Below are 21,304 nucleotides of genomic sequence, written 5' to 3'. Positions count from 1 at the left end.
AATCCAAAACCCTTAATCCAGAATCCGACCAACCCAATCCTAATTTAAAAATAACTTTTTTAACTATTTTCTTTATAATTTTTTATTTTTATCTAAATAATTCATCATTAATATTGATATACATAAAAATATCTTAATTTTTAAAATAAAATTTAATTTACCCTAGAAAATCACTAAAATCTAAATTTAGAGTTTTTTAACTCGAAAATCCTCCTATCTGATTTTTTTTCAAATTCCCTCAAATTAAATTAGATTCATTTTTGACACCTTAACGTGTCATTTTTTGACACCCCTAACTTGTCGTTTCTTTTGTGAAGTATCAGGCTTCCGTGGGATGCCGATGAGTAATAGTGCTAGGCCAGTGCACCAAAACCTGCCAAAGTACTCTAAAAGGGGGGAATAAAAAAACAGACAGGCAATAGGCGAGCAAGCTACAAAAGAAAGCACTTAATTTGAACTGCCTCACCATTCAATTCAAGCTCCAAGAATATCTTGATAGTTTCTTAGGACAATTCAACCAAATATTATCGGAGGAAATACTTGCGAACTATACAAATCAATGTTACAAAACCAAAAAAAAAAAATGAAACAAAATCCAGCAAGTTTTGAGTGCTAGAACATTCACATTGCTGATAATAAACAAAAAAAAAAGCATAAATAAGATTGGTTTGTGGCATAAACTGTCATTCTTAAACAGCAAAAGAGATTGAAATCACATATACATTCTGATCAATTCAAGTGTTCTTACATTTTCATTGCTCCTCGTTTTCTCAGACAAAGAGGACAAGGTGTACATGAAGACACCGATAATAAACAGCAGCAACTTTTGCTTCATCAAGAATTGTGGAAGCGGTGATGAGTTGCTTAATATGTGGAACTCCTTCAGATACATCCTTAGGAACCTTCTGTAGGATGACTAAAATAGCTGTTTAAGTTAACAAGATGAAAAATAGTGCATAAGCACATTACGGTGAGATTATTCTGTTGTTGCATTTATGTTCTCACATCTTTCAACATTCCACCTTTGTCCAGCTCTGCAACTAGATCTTTCAGTGACGGAACTTTACTGGCCAAGGTCCTGTACAATCTCGAGTACCTGGCTCTCGTACCATCTGCTGTTCGTGCGAGGGCTAGCAAGCTAATTGCTTCGGGCAATTGGTCAAACACCTTCTTGATCTCCTCAAAGCTCATATCAGCGAGAATCAAAGGTCTGGGAACAACTCTGATGATCTCACCACCCTTGGGTTCCTCCATGCGTGCATCCGCTTTAATGACCAACTCAGAGCTAGAATTCGCGCCACATTTCACGATGAAGGGGGTCGTAGAACCAGTGTTGAATTGCAGGACATTCCACTGCGATACAACCTCTGCACTGGAAGTCGAATCTGCTTGTGGTTGTAATGTTCGTGTTTCATCATCATGGGGATCATCTCTTTCTGGTATTGTCTGCAAAAAAATAGTACAAAAATACATTGAACTCAGTAAACTGAATCATTTATCTTCACTGTTTGTGTCACGTATGTTAAATGAACTATGACCTATATGAAAATTTTATAGATATGTCAATCATTTCCAATCACAGCTAATGAACATTTGCTATTAAACTGTTGGATACATTAAACCAATTGGAGAATGTTAACGACTAAATTTTGAAATGAGAGCTAGCAGATTGAACTTAAATCTTATTTAACCAAAACTAGAAAGCAAGGCACGACAAAATACGTATGAAAAAATATTGTGCTCAACTTACCTCAACAACTTTACGAGCACCTAAGATTTCCTTTTTAGCACATGGATGATCAATGTCAAGAAGCGATGGCATCCTCTCCAAAAGTTCATCCAGATTTGCAAGCATCGCTTTCTTCTTGGATTTAGTAAGCAAACTTGTGGATGTTTGTCTCAGAATTTCCTGCAAGATGAAAGCTATATGTTAGTGCTCTGCAGGACAAACATGGAGTACTCTTTCAAGAGGTAACAGAAAGCAAGGAGACAAGATACCTTGACTTCTTTTAAGATGGTATCCAATGATATGAGAGATGCCAATCGTGCATCTTCAGCAGCCGTAGATGGATTTCGGATGGGCGAACCGCCTTGCTCTTTTGTTAATAACGCTGAATCACTTCTCATTTGTTGTAAAATCTGTAATAGAGCAGCAGCAAAGGAACCATATTTATGTAGGGAAGGAATATTTCAAAAAGAAAAGGTAGTTTGTAATTAAGAAAACCAAACAAATTATGTAGCTCATTAAACATGATATATAGAGCACCAAAGGCACACTTCTCAACAATAAATATGAACCACATAATCATCGAGTCATGTTTCTCCCAATAATTTAGAGTTGGCAATATGAATCGGTTTTGAGCTCTATGCAAGCTTATATCACTATTAATATCATAAACCATGATATAATAAAAGAAACCATGGATTCAAGTGTCCATTGATATTGGTTAGCAAGGCTAAAGTGTATCTTCTAGCCACCAACTGATAAATGTATTGTGCATAGGTAAATATGCTGACACATTTAGGAAGTATCAACTGAAATCACACTCATCTTGGTTGGTACCATCGGGATCAACTGTAATAGGAAGATTCCAGAGTATTGGCACAGTACCTAACTGTACGACCAGACAACAAAACTCCAATTTGGTGCAATGCTTTAAATCTCAGCAGAAATTATTTTCATATCTTTTTATTATTGGACACAAGTAATTAATTCTCCACTGAACTAATTGCATAAACACAAGAATGAATTTTTAACACCTATTGGTATCCATTAATGAAACTTTTAATAGAGGAAAAGTCCATCAATGAACCCCCAAATTTTAATTAAGATAGGACAGTTTGTATTTCATTACCTTTTTTCTCTTATGATCGACAGATTCCAGAGCTGATCGCAGCTTGTTGACATGGGCTACATCCTCAGCTTCCTCTGTTGCCAAAGTACCTGCTATATCCTGTTTAACCCAAATATGAGGAAAGCTCCAAGTACAAAATTTAGAAATTAACAGAAAAATGGGAAGTACTTAAAATAGGTTTTATAGATTAGCATTTTCAAATTACTAAAATAAGTACATCCAATGGAATATTAGAAATAGACTGTTAATACAGATAACAGGATAAGAATGGAGATATGCAGTCAAGAATGTTTCTGATTCCCAGTTCATCATACATGTGAGCTTAAGTAGAAAAGAAGGCATACTAATGGAGTGTGATTCATGGAATTGAATCATAGAAGGAATAAAATAGACAAGGAATAAAATAAAATAAAATAAATATTCCTTTGATTCATAGAAGGAAATAAGAAATACTATTCTAGTGTTTGACTCATGGAATTGAAATATTATAAGAAATAGATACAAAGTTGTTTTTACAATGATTAAATGTTTTACAAGAAATATTGTCTAATTCATCTAGCTCACACAATTTGCCTAGTCCGGTGTGATTGATCCACCCTGCCTCCCAGACTAAGCAAACTGGCCAATTAATATGCATTTTCAGATTGAATAATCCATCCAGCCCAACTTATCCCTTACCCTCCCCAACTTGTTCTGCCCATTCGTTAGTAGTTACACCCAAACCATATAGTACACTTGACCCACCCAAATTGCTCAGCCTGCTCAGTCTTACACCGTCCAACACATGCAACCCGACATGCAGTCAGGATCATTCAATCCAGCAGTACCTATCGGGCCACCTGGCCTAATCACACCTTCTGAATCATCTGGCTCACCATGTCTTGATGAGTCAATCAATCCAACCACCTAATCAATTCATTCAACTCACCCCCACCCACCTGCTTGGACTGAAGCAAACCAATTATAATCTGTTGTAAAAATACAACACTCCATTTGAAATAAGAAAAAGAGGTAAAGGAATGTAAACTTCAAGAACTTACAACCAATAGTAGAATAATAACAATAGTAGCACCTTTAAATGTTGCAATTGTGATGAATAAACCCGTTTGGTGTACTCAGACAAAAGTTGGCCCAAAGCATCAGTACTCGGAAACTGTGCAGTACCTAGACCAGCCATCCATCCATCCATAATGGCAGTTGACAGAAGTTCTAGTTGGTTGGTAGAATTTCCACTGATAGAATCAGCACCCACGACAGAGAGGAAATCATAATTCTCTGCGAGCCATGACCGAATTTGGCACTGCAACTCACCAGCTGGTGTATGAACAAAGAGTGCGGCAAGTGCCTCATTTCCAATGGCAAAAGCTTTAGCCTCCTCAGTTATTTCTCGGAGCTTTCATCCAGTAACATGATGCCTCCACGTCTCCTACGCTTACAAACCAAAGAATACTTAGGACACAAGTAACATATGTGTTAGCCAATAGTCTAAGTAGTACTTTTTCCCTGTCTTGAAAAAGGTTTATACATGATCAATCCCTCGAAGCTTTAAGACTATGGATGACAATTTAGACTTTTTTTTTCTGGTTTTATGTTCACCTTAAAACCATGAACTGAATCATAGTGAACCAGAGATCTACTAGGACTACTACCACGGCTAGAGCATCTGCTATGGCCATCATTAGCTTTTTCAAGGAACCGTTCTACTGAAGAAACCTACTAAAAAGGAGTGGAACAAGATTAAAGGATTTCACAGCTAGCAAGAAATGAAACCAGTTCAGTAAGAAACTCTTAGAAGGTAGCAGCGAGTGGGATACATTACCTTGATCAATTGCAGCTCAGGTGATCGAGCAAGCAGAGATCTTATGTATAATATTCTGACACGTGAAACTAGCATAGTATCCATAACCTTCTTTGGTTCAATTTTACGAATAAATGAAAAAACAGCATCTCTGATCTCAGCAAGTATTTCGTGTTCCCTAGCAGCACCTGCTTTGATGACTGCAGCCAAAATCTGCAACACGATTTACATTTTATAAGTAAGACACTCTAGATGTCATAAGGACTATGAAGTACCAACCAAAAAAAATACCATTATCACACACAAAAAGAACATTTATGATTATTCTAAACATTATGTGCCCAATTGATATAATTCCGTAACTATAACTAATTCCCAACTTACCAAAACCAGAGATTTGAACCAAACAAATCTTTTAAGAAGTTGTAGGTTGTTGCAAATTTGAGGGAAAAAATTCTTGGAAATACCAACCCTAGAATAGCAGTATCAAAAGTTCAATTAATTAACTCATTGAATTTATTCATCTACAAACTGCTTTTAAAGTGTCAATTGTATCACCAAAATTGAAAAGTATATCACTTTGTATTTTTCATAAAGAACCAACTTTGTTAAGTAATAATGAGAGCAATTTAAACTATATGCTTTACAATGAAACTTTGGAGGACTACACAATTTATACTAAGCATCAGACTATCATCCTGCAATGGAAGGACACAATTCACCATATAATTCACAAGAAATGATGACACATGCTGAATGAGTAACAAGGATAGCAATAAATACAAGCTTGACATGGAACCAAGAAAAAACTAAACATAGTTAACTCCCTCATGTCATCCGAGACAACCAGCATGCTCTTTATTGTCCAATGTAAGAGTCACGGCTACAATTTCATATAGGTAGTGGAGATAAAAAATTAATTAAAAAAAAAAACCTACTCTAGAAATTCTAGGGTTTTTAAAGTCCACAAGCGTGGAGGAAGCCAACAAGAACAGGAAGAATAAGTGGTTTTCATCTCATTTGTTTTTTCTTTTATTCTTCCTCTTCACATCTTCTATTGGCTAGGGATAGGGGAGTATGAAAGATGAATAAGAAGACAAAGGTGGGAGAAAATCAAGAAGCAAGAGACGGTATAAGCAGGAAACAAGGGAGGCAGCACAAAAAGAACAAGAAGGGAAATGGGACTGAAAAAAAGGATATCAGAGATTAGGTCATCACGTTTGATTTTGATTGGTGTTGAAATGCATCGTGTAGGCATAAAATAAGTAGATATCCAAATCAAGAACAAGATCTGTAATGATACCAAGATTTAACATTAACATTTGTCAGATCACTGAGTGCTTTACCTAGTAGACAATGTTTTGTAAGTGCAAATACAATTACCTGCATCTTCCCTGTTGTCAAATAAAGACTATGCACATTGTGTTTTGCAAAAATAGCACCATGCAACTAGATTAAATAAACATTAATATCTACCATAATGAGATAAATCTTTATTAACAAACTTGATCTATACAATCAAAAATATATACCAGCATCAAAAGTTTATTAGCACTATCAGATATTGCAGCAAAGCTCTCAAACTGGTCCGGATCAAAATCAGCAAGTGCAGCAGTAAGATACTCTCCAGCAGGTGTTGTCTTTCTCATCTCATTACTTGATTTCACAAGAGCTCCTGTGTTTTCATTCTTGTCCTGTGAACCAGGCCATGCTAGGGCATTGAGTGAAGGTACTCTGTTGTTGTCACCCCTGCCCAAAATAGAAAGAAGACATATATATTGCAATCTTAAAAACTAGAAAAGCATTCAAATGTAAAATGTACCTGTTTAAGTCTCTTCTCTGCATGTCCACATTTCTTCCAGCAGCAGGGCTCGACACAATCTAGGGGATAGAAAAATTGAAGGAATTTGAGATGGAATGAACAACCAAGAAGAATGTTTCTTTTGAGTTTATTCAGCTTGAACAATATTTATAGTTCCAAGCATTGATATATTGCTTACTCCCAAGCTTGTCAAGAACGAGATCTCAAATACAATGAGAGGTTCATAGGATAGGAGCATAAATGTAAGATCATACAATGAAGCAACAATAATTTTTTGCAATATCAAAGTAAGATGTTATCATCATTGTTGTCACCATCAACAACCTATATTTGTCCCAACTCTTTGGGGTCGGATACAATAACCCAAACCCAATGAATTCAATTAGACAATATTATTGTCACAAACATATTTGAAGATTCACGAAGTACCTCCTATTAAAATACCACACTAAAATTGATTGGCTAATTACTTGTGATTCAAAAGCTTGATCTGCTAGAAAAGTGACCACTCCGTATATTTATATTCTTAATAGATATGATCTGCTAGGAGCATTAATGTGAGGACATTAAATGAATAGGTACTCAAAGAATTCACTCTTAGCAACAACAGACACGGGTAGCACTTAGACATGTTAGTTCACAGCATGCTTTATGTCCTGAATTTTGGTGCCTGACCATAACCAAGTTTGAATACTACCAACTATCTCAAATTCCAGTTGAAATCTATTAATCAAACTTCACGCGACTATATCAAACATGACAGCAACTTTAGACCAAAGCCTAATTGGCAATAAGTATAGATACAATACCCAATTAGTTGTCAAATAGATGAACCAAGCATCACTACAAGCTATAAGAAGTACAAAAAGATTCAAAGATAACCTGAGGTGATGAAGCAAGTGATGATTTTTCTGTAAGCCTATCAACTAGCTTCTCATTCTCTTGGTGCAATTTCTGCATTCAAAACAAATTCAAATCAGAATTCAACAGGTTATTGGAAAACAAAGCAACACAATAAATAAAAAAGAAACCAATCTGAATTAGCATAAAGCATATTCCAAAAGAGAAGTTCAAATACCAAATAATGCATCAAAAAATTATATCCAAAATATATTTTTCTATCAAAAAACTGATTCCAAAGCAATTCTCATCAGCATTTATCCTACATAAACTGAAAAAATCTGTGATGTAAGCATGAGAAGTATAACTGAGGTGAATAAGTTGAAATAGTTCAGTAACCTCAATAAGAGCATCCCTCTTTGACAGTTCCTCTTCAAGTTTCTTTATGACCTGTGAAGAATCAACAGTATCCTCTGTTACCTTAGCAGTTGAAAGAACTCCAGTAGACCCTGCCTCATATCTGCTAGTTATGCGGGCATCACTTGATTGGAGGGCCTCATTAAGTTGAGACTCAATCCCCTTTAGTTTGGCCTACCGAGTGAAAACAAAGACATTCAATCAAAAGCATCATTTTAGAAAATATGCACAATTTCATCACAAACTTTTTAAGATTCTTGATTGGAAAACTATGGAGAAAAGAGAAATGATACCTTAGCATTTAAATGTTATTATATTACAACATTAACTAGTACTTGAAATTTCCAAGATGCTTATCACCAAAAGTTCCTGATGCAAGACATGTCATACTAATGTCAACAAGAATAAAGGGACCATTAAGGCTCAACAACTTCAAAGTTGTATCGAATGATATTTCTCTTCCAGTTTTATATAAAACTTAAACAATTACTATGACCAAAATACTCTTTGCAGGAAATCATTCAAAGATATAGTATCAGGTATTAATATAATGTGGCCTAGAAACAAAGTCTGTTTTCCTTAGGTAAATTGTAAACTATACTAAACCATTTTTAATTTATTGCCATTACAAGAAACGAATTATTGGAGAATCATAATTCCTAGGTATGTGCTCTGTCATTAATATGAACAACTGTGCCTAGACATGTTTAGTTGATCTAGTAAATTCTCAATTTTGAACAAGCTCCAATATGAAACTTATTGCAATAACCTTGGGAATGTTTAAGGCTACAGTGCATTTCAAAGAAGTGGAAAGTATGATTCTATGAAAAAACATGCTGAATGGTAAAAGCAAATATATATATAGGCACAAAATAAAATGAGTATAAGTAGCAGAAGCATTTGCAATTCGTAAAAAAAAGACTGTTAGATTTTGTACTTTCAAGTCTCTTATTTGAGTCAGTAAGGTCACTCACTACTTTCCCACAATGACAATTTCACCCAATGTTTAACATGTAGAAAACACTAGTGGGAAGTGGAATAGGTACCAATGGGAGTCCAAGAAATATTCTTTTTGCAAGAGATAAGAAGACAGAAGATGTGGATACCAAAGGACTCAAGAACAGAGCTAAATGCTCAAAACTGCAATCAAGGTAATATGACAGAATTGTTTCAATTTTCAATAATCGTTCAATATGTCCCCACGGGAGTGCCCAGTTGGCTAGAGGGTGACAAGTTTGCTACGAGTTGACCCCGTGATTTACCTCCCTTCACATAACTTAGGAACAGGCTGTGAGAGGAGTTTAGGGGTGAGTGTAATCATCTTTTACTATAATAATCATTCAATATATCCAAACTGAATTAAAGTAGCATCAATGATCAAAGATCTTATTGAAAAAAATAAAAGATAGGTGAACGAAGCTCCCCAACTTATATTATCATCTAAACCAAGATAAAAAAAAGGAAATAAAATACAAGATCATAGAAAAACCAATCTTGCTTCAAGGTTTAACCTGCAGCTTTTGAATGACTTGATCACGTTCATGGATCTGGGTTTTCTGTTCCTGCTCAGATTGCAATATGCGAGCAACTTGATTCTGAAGCTGAACATTCTGTTCTTCAACGTTTTGTTTTTCTATCAGTGTTAAATTTTCTGCCTACAAATGGAAACCTTCAGTAGATCCTTACCAGTGACCTCATACTCGATTAACATTCTAGCATTAACCATAGTAATCAAGAACTTGTACAAATGAACACAGGTAGATCTACTCAAATGCATGCATGTAAATGCCATCAGGCATGAATAAGTCTAAAATGCATGGCAGGGTGTGAATTTTTTAAGCTTCTATAAATTATTTTAGGCTACTAATGTTGGTCCCAAGTTTGAAAGGAAAAAGGTTGATTGTGCGGCACATTAGGACTTGACAGTAATCATAAAACCCTATGAACATCATGATAGTAGAATTGCTTTAGGTTAGTACAGTATAGACTAAAAAAGATTAATCCTGGAAAAATAATATTTAGAAGAAAAAAAACCCTCAATATTCATGAAACATTTTGTCTATCAAAATGAATATGAATAAAGCTTAATTTATTAGTTTTCAAAACTATTAACCTTCATATGATTCCATAATTATTATGTGAAAATTACGGTCTCATACTCTCATCTCTTAATATGGATTTTTTAGATCCCACCCCGTATAGGTTTTATAGTCCTATCAAATCCATAACCAACCAAACATGGATTTTGTTGGCTGTTAACCAAATCCTAAGGCACAGAAAATAAAGCTTCCATACCGAAGGAGGGCCCTTGCATAGAAATGCTAAATTTGTAACGTTAACTCCCAGTATAATGCTAACAACAAAAACCATGGTTTAAGGTACAGATCAAACATCAACTTAGAGGTCATAAAATGCTTTGAACAAAACTTCCATACTTCAGCGTGCTTGGTGGGTATACATACTTCCAAACTTCAGGTGGATCAAAAGTCAACTGTGACTGTGTGGAATTTAACCCAATTTGAACTTCGGACCGCCATTGGTTTTGGAGATCAATCTTTTAAAATGGAGATATAAACATTCATAGAGAAAAGCCAGAATAGGACCTTTAAATCTGCCTGAAGTGTAAAAGAAGCTTTCTGAGCTTTTTGTACTTCATTAAACAACTGACTGCATTGATCATTAGCATCTTTAAGAGCAAGCTTAAGCTCCATCACTTCATTCCTAAGATCAAGGATTTCTTTTTCTTTCTCATAAAGTTCCTTTCGTGAATCATTTGCCTAGAAAATAAAATAACAATTTCATCATATAGCTTATCAACCCTATAATTATTGAGCAAGAAAATTATGGAAATTATTATATAATGTTCTTACCACATCTTTATATTTCTTAATTGTATCACGGTTACCAAGGCTCAATTCTGCATTTCTAGCTCTAGCACAAAAGTTAAGTGTAGTCAATGTTTCAGAAAGATTTGAAGCATCTGAGCAAACATGGGCAATCAGCAAGGTCTTTGAGCTACCACCTGCCACAGTTAAAAGGCATAAACCGTCTAGTATTACATTGAAGAATTTAGCAAACAGAATTGGTTAAATTAAAGTGCAAATGCAGTGTACTCTAATTCATCATACTCATTGTCACAAAATACTCATGATGGCAAAAGGCGAATACGCTCGCCCCCAGCGCCCCTACCAACCCGTCTCAGGGCCAACACGGAGGAGGTAAATCACGGGCGGCTACTAGCCTTTGGAATAATGACTAGCATGTAGGGATCTAGCGCGCTAAACACGCTTAAGTGCAACGGAAAATTAACTAGATCCTCTCCAGAAGATCCATACGAAGGAGAAAACAATCATATATTAAGTTTACATGAGAGATATACCTTTGTTGCATGCCCTTCGCTATCCCGACAACATCCCTTTTTTCTTTAGATGCAGATCTTAATGCGATCAAGCATCCGCGCCTCTACGGTATCCACATGAACACATCCTTCGTTCATCACATGAACGAAGCCTTCGGAGAAGAACCATCTTCTTGTGCTAGCAAGAAAAATGGTTCGGCCAAACTTGAAGATTCGGCCAAGGAGGAAGGAGGAGAAAGAAGAGGGAAGATCAAGAGTCACTTTTCTCATCACTTTCTCAACTCATCTTCATCTAATGAAAAATTCAGTCCAAAAAACCTATTTATATTCATCCCATGAATACCAAGGGTTTTTTGTCTCTTTGTATTCCTCTTAATGGGTTAGATTATTATATTGGATTAACCATTAATCCAATAACCCAATAAGTCTAACCCATTAATCCAATGTGTCTAATTCGGATTGGACTCAATCCAATCCAATGAGTGGGTTCATTTGAGTCTAACTCTATGAATAACCCAAAAAGGCTAATCATCTCATAATTGGCTCTTAGGACTAATTACTAACATAGCACATAAGAGAGGTATTTACCTCGGCTTTGCCGAGATTTGAACCCCAGACCTCATGATGGCAACACTGCTAGACACTATGGCAACACCTTATGTGCTAGCCACTAGACCGTCCCGAGGGGACATTGTCACAAAATACTCATGATTAATAAAGTAGTTGTCATCAATGAAACCTGCTATTAAATAAATTAAGAACGACCATCTTTTTATGGAGTCATAACAGCAGGAAATATTTGAATAGGATATGACACCTCAACCAAGAAGTGAAGCATCCAATAGGATTAATCCTAACTCAAAGAAGACATAACACAATGGTACTGCCTTCAACAGGCTTAATCAAAGTATAATATAAAATAATAATTAAAAAAAAAAGAGATAAAAAATGCCCACTTTTCAGTAGATCCTCCCCTACCATAGAAAAATTCTCAAGATAATACAAAAAAAAACAAAGAGTCACAAATAAATGTTGAGGCATCATAATATGAATGGTGAATGCTTTCTCAAGGAAATAGAAGCCGTCCTGAGTTCATAAGTTGTTCAGTGGACATCCCGTTAACCAAATGGTAAGCATAGACTGCTGACTAAAGTTATTTGTTATTCGTCAAAACTCAAAAGACCAGCAATAAGGATATAAATGGAATATTGTCAACCTACTGAAATCCAAATGTTCTACCATATCATTGTCATATCATCAATCAAAATTGTAGATATATCAGCACCATAATCAATCAGAACTGAAAACAAAAAAGAGAGAGAGAAGGTAGAGAAACATTGACTTCTCAAGCATGAGGAATGATTTTATTGCAATTTCTGCAAGTGACTTATTCATAATTTGTATTATGCATATCTTATTGGACTGAGACCCCTACCACCCATGCTATGATGCCTAGAAACAGAAGTGAACCTAGCCATGCTCTTCAACCTAAATCACTTTGCCAATGAGCTATGAGTGAAAATTGAGCCTATCCCACAGGACCCAAACAATTAACCCATTATAAGGCCTGTTAAGCAGGGTTTCATAGACCTAAAACCCATTCAACAAAAATAAAAAATAAAAATAAAAAAAATGCATATTTGTTAATCAGTGGAAGACAATTCCACACAGAAACTCCTAGGCTTCAAGCAACATTATGTGCTCCTAAGTCATTAAACAAACTGCACAAAAACCATAGGGATCAAAATTGCAATATATATTTTAATGGCATGAAACATCATGTAAAAATTTGATGAAATAGGAGTTACCCAGGGAATCAGAAAGAATTTGAGTCATCCTTGAATTTTCAAATGGTATAGACTCTTTCTTTGTAGTCAATGAATTCAAAACATCACCCAACCTAATCAGTATACAAAGGAAAAAGATATTTGAGAATAAAAAAATATCATGAATCAGCATTCTTCAAAATTCTAACTAACAACAAAACGTAAGAGCAACATGCATTTCAAACTTACGCAGAAAGTGACTTTGAAACATGTAAAAAGTTTGTTAAATGATCTCGTGTAGCATCTTTCACCATAAAGCATTCACTTCCAGGTAAATCAACAAGAGAGAGTTTGCTGTAAAGACTTTCTCCAGTGACCCAATTGGAATAATGAATATGAATGGTAACAATCCTGGGAAAAAGATACAATGCATGTCTCAGATAAAAACATGACAATTATATGCAGGCAAGTTTCGTGATTGACCATTTGATTGCAATTTAAATGACTATCCAACAAATGCAAAGAAGTATCAACGATCGAACAATCAAGAGAACTAGAAAGTTGACAAATTTTGTTTGAAATGAAATGCTACTGTGAGATTAACCAAAAAAAATATTTTCTCCAACCAAACTACAACATATAAGATCAGCATTTTCTTAGTTTAACAGCTAATCTAATTGATTTTCATGAATGAAACTGGGATTACTCTCAACAGTGTTTACCATATTTACTGAATCAGTTGGAAGTCTGATGCCAGCAACTACGCCATACAAGCTACAATCTTGAAGTTCAATATGTCCAGATACAACATAGTGCAAATAAGAGAATCTTGGATATAATGAATGTTAATTCTTTAACAGATCGTCAACAAGTTTTTGTCGGAACTATTTGAGGTTGGCTCAATGGCAATTAAAATGACAATGCCACAAAATTGCAGGTGTAACTAGAAGAAGAGGACAATCCTTATGGGCTCAACTCATATATAACCTCCATCTTGCATGAGTTCCATTATGAACAAAAAACAGAATTGGTGTTACCATCCAGCTTCTCAACAGTAAGAACTGAACCCTATGAAAAGATATCAAATTCTCTAACATTTCCATCCCCGCAAGGAAAGCTGCAAGTATTCAAGAAAGAGCTACCTCTAGCTGTCTGCTAGATGCTGTCATATCGACATTGTAAAGCATTTCTGAAAGCAGTGTTGCCTTCGGTGAGTGGTCTACTACCATGTGAGGGATCAGTAAAACTTGAGTCTTTGGTATAAATTGCAACAATCAAACCTCTTGATATGGCCAATGGAGAGAAAAAAGACAAGTTAATTACAAGACAGGAGTGGCGTGTGTAGTTTTACTCAAGAAAGCAACAGGATAGGGTCGGCATGCAGCAGCCTCAGACTATATACTATCGACACAATTAAATATAATTTTTTAAGGTTGTGTCAGATTTTGCAGATGTTATGCTGATATGGACAAATATGAACCAAATTCAACAATAAACCCTAGCAACAATGCCAACCAGGAAACAGTTCTTGCAGAGTATAGTCAAATATCAACCAGTTCCAAAACAAATCCAACTAAAACATGCTGCTCATTTCTTCACAGATTCACAATTAATCCAGCCTATTTTTAGTGCATATAAAATTGCTCAACTGTGGATCTGCGACAACTATCTTAAAGAATCCCCATCCAAGACAGTGTTTATACATACAAATGTGACATGATGGCTTTTGAAGAATCTGTCCCTCGATTCTGCAGTGCAACTTTAAGTACTTTAGTAAATTCCAAAGGGTTGTCTACTTTCTCCTGCACTAGTTCCAAGGATGAATCTTGGTTGCTGAACTGATTGCTTGATGAGGTGCTTAAAGATTTTACCAGCAAATCTTGAACCTAGCACAATATAAAAAGTGAAAACAACAAGATAAATTAATCTCATTTGAGAAATACATGCATGCAGATTCTAGGAACTGGAAACAAATGCTGTGCTTCCTTAGAAGGCTATATACAAGGAATGAGAGATATGGGCATAAAAATAAGGGGAGAAAGAGAAAGAACTTCCTTTTATGTTATCACCTCAATGAAAAAAGGCAGAAAAAATAAAAATCCCTAAAATACACTCAACTTCTATTGTACAGGCATGGCACTCACCCATCTCCATCCCTATCCTAAACATGGCCAAATACATGAATTGTTGTTGCTAACAATTTCTGCCTATCTTCCGCTATCTCCCTAACCACCCTCCACCATTGACCCAAGATTGTTGCTTGAATAGTGTCAAAACAGACAAAAATCATTCCCTGCACCCTCATGTTGTCAGATTTGCATGGCTCTTAACGTTATCGCTGGCAGAGGCCACAAATTCTGACTCGAGAGTCAAATGGCAAAGATGAGGATGCAAAGACACAAAAGGATGACGCCGAGACAGATGGCTGCATTGAGCAAGGGCACAAGGATCATAGGCACTAGAAGGGGCTTTCCATCCAAGTTGGGTTGTTTCTTTTTGAGAGAAAAATATCCCTAACTTTGTAGTTCTCACTTATCATCCTACCAAATAGTAAAGAATTGGCTTGCCTCTTTAGCTTCCCTCCTTGTTTCACGCGAGTTTAGTCTCACATGATGTGTTACGGGTTAATAAAGAAGATGCTTAGATGAATGAGCTACCATTGAGGGTTTAAGCATTTTGCTATAATGGTTAGGCATGACAAATTCATAGGTTAATTTTCTTATTCAAGTATGTTGTGACAATTGATATTAAAACAAAGTTAATTCAACACATGTTGAGGTGTTGGAAAAGGCTTCCTTATGGTGTAGTGACCATTGGACCTTGCAAGTTGATTAAGGATGATTCTCGAATCTCAACTATGAGTTAGAATTTTAAGTATTGTCAAGAATCTAAATCTATTAAGTGAGGATATCATGAACATGGTTTAAAGTGTCGTGCCAAAACGGTCGAAACGGACAAAACGTCTCGTTCTGCTCGACGATCGGCACCGGCACGACCCGGCACCAGACCCACGACAGGTGCGACGTGTTACACGACCCCGTAGTCACAGCAAAGGGATGACTTGACCCTGCAACAGTAGCGGAGAGGTCGCATAACCCTTCCGCTGCCGTCGTGGAGGCATCGTGCGACCCTGTGGTCACTGTAGAGGGTCGCACGACCAACATGGTCGCACTGAAGGAGTCATGCAATCCCCGCGACCATGGCTGATCACGCAACCCTATGACAGCACCGAAGTCGTGCGGGCTCGCAAGTGGTGTCGGATTTCAGATTTTTTTTAATTAAACTTAGGTTAATTTTTTTAATCAACTCCTAGTTATGGTGGAGATAATCTAAAGATACTTTATTAAACCCTAATAAAATTATCTAATTAATTTAATATTTCATTTATTTTAATTTAAAAATTGTAATAAAATTTTTATTTATTTATTTATCTATTTTCATATCTTTTCCTTTTTTAAAAGATTATATTTTATCTTGTTTATTTTTTTAATATTTATGTTAAATATTTAGTTTTTAATTAATATATTTTATATTTACAAATTTTGAAACTATATCGGCACGGTACGATACGGTACTGAAATTGTATCATTCCGATCCAGGACCGAAACCTCGGCATGGGTCGAAATTTTAAACCTTGATCATGAATCACCTCGATTTAGTCCAAAGAGAAAGTTGTGGGCTAATAAAGAAGCTTTATAAGCTTAGTTGAGTTAGCAGCTATTACCTTGCATTTATGTATTTTGGGTCATTAGTTGGGTTTGACAAGTTAATGGGTGAATCCTCTCATCTATGTAGGTTGTGACACCTTGTTTTATCCCATTCTCTCAAAGGAAACACATCTTAAGAGATAACTAGAAAGCAAATGAAAAGATTATAAATTGGAAGTCTGGTACAACCTGTTCATTATGAAGCTCAAAGACAGTAACATAGAAAGTATACTGAGATGATGAAGTGGTATCTGAATTAGACAGATCAAAAAGCTCCTCAAAGCTGCGAAGGTATAAACCACGTTCATGACTAGATCCTTCCTGAAAACAGGATCTGAATTAGAGAGCTATGAGTGCATACGAGCAATGACAAACAATTTATTCAACATAAAGAATATCCTTTCAAAGTAACAAGTCAATGATATCCTGCAATCACTATGGATACCTAGAATTTGAAAGTAAAGGACATAAAGGTAGCAAGAAAAATTAACACAAACCTGCTAAATAACAATTTTAAGCCCCATAAGGTAATGAAATATTGAATATTTGATATTAAGAGCAATAAAAAGAAAGAATATAAAATTTATGAAATGCCTCAATGGTTGGGTGATCATCAAGCATCCAATCCAAAATGTGTTGAGAACATCATTTTTACAATGCGTTCAAGTTTCCTTATGCAAGCACCATTTCCTTCAGTTAATTACTTTGATTATCCTCAACCTAAAAAGATGCACGAACTAATTGTCACACAAACAATTAATAAGACATACAATTAAACCTCCATAGTGAAGAGCATTGTGATGATGGTTGGGAAGATTTGTAATTTTCCTATTTCTCCAAGACAAAAGTAAGGTTTCAGCTATGCATAATAGACTGACCATGCTATCCATTCTCAATATCAAATGAAGAATTTATAGTCGAGAGTTATGAATCAATTGTTTCTTTCTTTGAGAATGCATATATTAATTATTTGTTTCTTCTAAAAATCATTAACTTCTCCGAAGAATAATTCAATGGATCCTCCAGTACATGCAATATGTATCAGTCCATAGAATGGCCAGTTTGCAAAACTATAGCAGGGCAAGAATCAGGGGAAGTAGAGAAACCAATGATATATAATGCACATAAAATCAGGACACGCTGGTATGCTGATTCCATTTCCACATAGCATGATTCACAATGTTGTTTCAGCCGTTGCTGACCAGCACAAATCAAAACATCTACAACTATATGTCAAAAATCTTTAGCATAATTTAGCAAGGAACATGGTTAACCCACCTAGCCTAACTTATTTTTGGCTTGAGACAACTAATGTTGATCAACATGGCAATACTTGATTGCTGAATCATAGCTTAACTTAAGTTTTTTATTTTAGAAAACTTAACTAGGGCACTATGGAACTTGAGAAGAAAAACTGAATGGAAACTCCAGCTTTAAGTGATTAAAAAACTTAGTAAATAATGATTGAATATAAGTATAGAAGGACTTGCAAAGAATGTATCAAAAAAAAATTCATAGTTGATTAAGAAGCAATTTACTAACACATATACAAGAAGTCCAAATGGATGTCCACAAATGGTGGTTGGTGTCATAACAAATTCAATGCATACAACTACCGAAACTTCGAAGTGTATTAGTAGGAAACTAAAAGAGAGAAGTAATAAGATCAGGAGGATCCAATGAAAGGAGGAAACCATTGTGTGCGTCTTCCCAGAGCCGCTTTGGCCATATGCAAATATAGATACATTATATCCATCCAAAGCCGACTGTACAAACGGTTGAACATCGCAAAAGAATTCCCCTATAAATATGCATATAACAAGATAGTGATGAGAAGTCAGGTAAATGTCGTTCACATACATGGTAAAACAAGATGAACAAAGAATCAAAATTAGCATCTGAGAAGAAAAAAAGCAAGTGAAACCACAGTTCATACAACCAGTTGTTTATGCAGGTTCAAAAATGTGAGCAATTAGAAGTTGGAACCTGGTAAATGTATAGAATAGTAACATCATTTTACCTTGCCCAACATGAGGGCCATATACTCGATCAAATTCATAATCCTTCTTAGGATTGGCAAGAGAATCATCACTGATGTTTACTCGAACTATGAATTCATCTGGAAGCTCAATTATAGAAGGGCCTTCATCTTCGAAAGGTGGCCTTATACGACAGTATACTTTAATGCTTCCTGAAATAACAAAAACCTCAAAACATAAGAGGATTGCAACAAAAGATTGCCAAATCTAAAAACAACGAGCATACATTCAGTGGAAGTGATATCATGGATATTTTATATACCTTTGGCCATCAACAAATCATTGAAAACTTTTTTCTTTTCATTGATTAGAGGAATTATTCTAGCCTCACTTTCAAGAGCAGCTTGATCTGAAATAGAATACAAATTTCAAACAATGGGTCAAGTTAGCTGGATATGACATTTATTTCAAAATCATGCCAAGTGGAGTATTAAGAAATAGCCACATATTGTAACAAAGAAGCTATTTAGAAAGCAATATATAACACAGCTAATGATATGAGAATCCAACAGAAGTATCTAGATAATTAATAAAATTGACAACAGAATTATAATATTCAACAGAGGAAGGGCATAACAGGATATTACGGCAATAAAAGATTATTTGTTTAAAATACTTCTTCTACATTTTATTTGTTATATTGAGGCAAAAATAATAAGTTAACAGATGTAAATAAAATGAAATTGATTAAACAAGATATAAATAATTCAAAGGTAGAGAAATGATAGCTCATTGTCAAAAACAAAAGTGAAAAGTCACAGAATAGCTTCAACCAACCACCTATTCTACATTAACTAAGCATACTGTTAAATTTTTTTACATATGTAACTATCAGACTCAAGTATTCACTTTAACTGTTAACTATCATGTTGTATAGTAATAGTTAGGAAAATGCTTAAACAAGATCCCTCCCTCCCCTGTGATAAAAAAAATCCAAACAAGACCATCAATTTTAAAATTCCCTATAAGGCCTCAATAGAACAAAACGGCCAAAATGCTCCTGGAACAGTGTTTTAAACAAAGTTTTTCTGCAGACAATTATGAACAAAAATGTTTTCGAGAGATAAAATCCGATTTGTTTTTTATGGAACCTTAATAATGAGTTTCTACAGAGAGTACGTTGCTTCCATGTTCTTTGAACAAAAGGAATCTTACTGACTTTCTCCTAGTTTCTTCTTCATGCCATTCCTAGGTCATGCTTGCAAAATGCACTAGCATGTAGCATTCTCCAAAGAGGCACACATGGGATTATTCAACTGAGATAATAACCTACTCTATGATGAGGTTTTTAAAAACAAACATCATTTACTCCCATATAGAGGAGCATGTATAGTAAACAGCCATTCTAATCAAGAAATCACTTTATGGTTACAAGACCCTGCAAGAGAGGTAAACAATCAAACATACCATGAAAGAAAAAATGGCAAAAGGAAAAATAGATAACCTCGAACATGTAAGAAAACATCAGGTTTACATGGCCTACCTAATTTTCTAGCCCTGTCTGCAAGTACACCAAGGTAACGCGTAACTCGATCGAGTTTGGCATGAGAATATTCTTTAAGATCGGCAGCTTCCTGCTTCAGTTCCAAGTAGTAATCTCTTGTGTGCTAAGAAGCCAAATCGATAGCAATTATTAGCGGTGCACTGGATATAGTAAAAAAAATGCATTAAATTAGGCAAAAAAAATCAAACCAACACTCCTTCATCAAACAGGAGTAAATGATGGACTTTTTTAGAAGTGTCTGCACAGATTAATCCCAAGATGAAGAGTCGATTCAAAGAGTTCGTCAGGTCGTTTTAACTACCAATTTGATGTGTCATGTGTTCAAAATTCTTAGCAAATCGTCTCCAAACTTAACCGTTTTCCTTTCTCGTCCCCAATACCAATAAGTTATCCATACAGTTTTCAAGATTTCAAGCAACAAACCAAACTCACAATCGAGTTTGCAACAAATGCTCAATCTCGTGGCTGCAGTTTATATATCATATAGCATAAAAATGATATCTTTACTGCAGGGAGGACGTGCGAGACCAACACCTCGGGAACAAAATAGGAAGGTAAAGTAAGGTAAGGTAAACACCTAATAAAACAGGGGCGGAGAAGCAAAATCAAACCTTGACCTGTTTCTCCAACTTCTGGAGCCCGACGGCGATCGGTTTCTTCGAGGAGTCCGGCCGGGGAGACAGGGACGACTGCGAAACCGACAGCCGTGGCACCAATGGTGGGGAGCGCTGGTCCTCTGCCGACCTTTTCGGCTCGAACCCCGGCAAATCCCAAGTCCACCGGTTCTTCGGCTCCGCCATTGCCGCCGCACTTCTTCCCTCGAATAAAAGCCAACCCGAACCCTAGATCGAAGCAGCGAAGACAAAGAGAAAAAATGCAGAGAGAGAAGAGTGAGCTAGGAAGGAGAGGAGAACCGGGGAAGTAAAAGAGGCCTATCTATATGTTCATCGCGGCAGCCATGAGATGATGAGGCGAGGAGCTGCGGCGGCCATTGCTTTTTTGATTGGCTCAGAAACGGGATCGAGTTAGGTCCGCGTCGAACTGGGTTTGGATTGAATCCCAATTACGCATTATTGTTTGAGAGCAGGTAAGGGAGGAAAGGGTCAACTTTGGGAGGAGGTGAGGAAAGGGAAGGAAAAGGTCAAGAAGGAGAAAAAAAAATTGAAATCGTGTTTAAGAGGAAGTGAGCTATTGAAAG

The 21,304-nt window shown here is 35.9% G+C and overlaps 1 pseudogene; it reads right to left on the bottom strand.

Moving 5' to 3' along the window:
* Positions 1 to 633: 633 nt before the first annotated feature.
* Positions 634 to 21,175, bottom strand: LOC122052052 (annotated as a pseudogene).
* Between the last annotated feature and the right edge of the window lie 129 nt (positions 21,176 to 21,304).

This window comes from Zingiber officinale, chromosome 3A, assembly GCF_018446385.1.
Source record: "Zingiber officinale cultivar Zhangliang chromosome 3A, Zo_v1.1, whole genome shotgun sequence".
Taxonomy (NCBI): Eukaryota; Viridiplantae; Streptophyta; class Magnoliopsida; order Zingiberales; family Zingiberaceae; genus Zingiber; species Zingiber officinale.
Note: the sequence above shows the minus strand (reverse complement) of the source record. Positions and strands in the feature narration are given on the sequence as shown.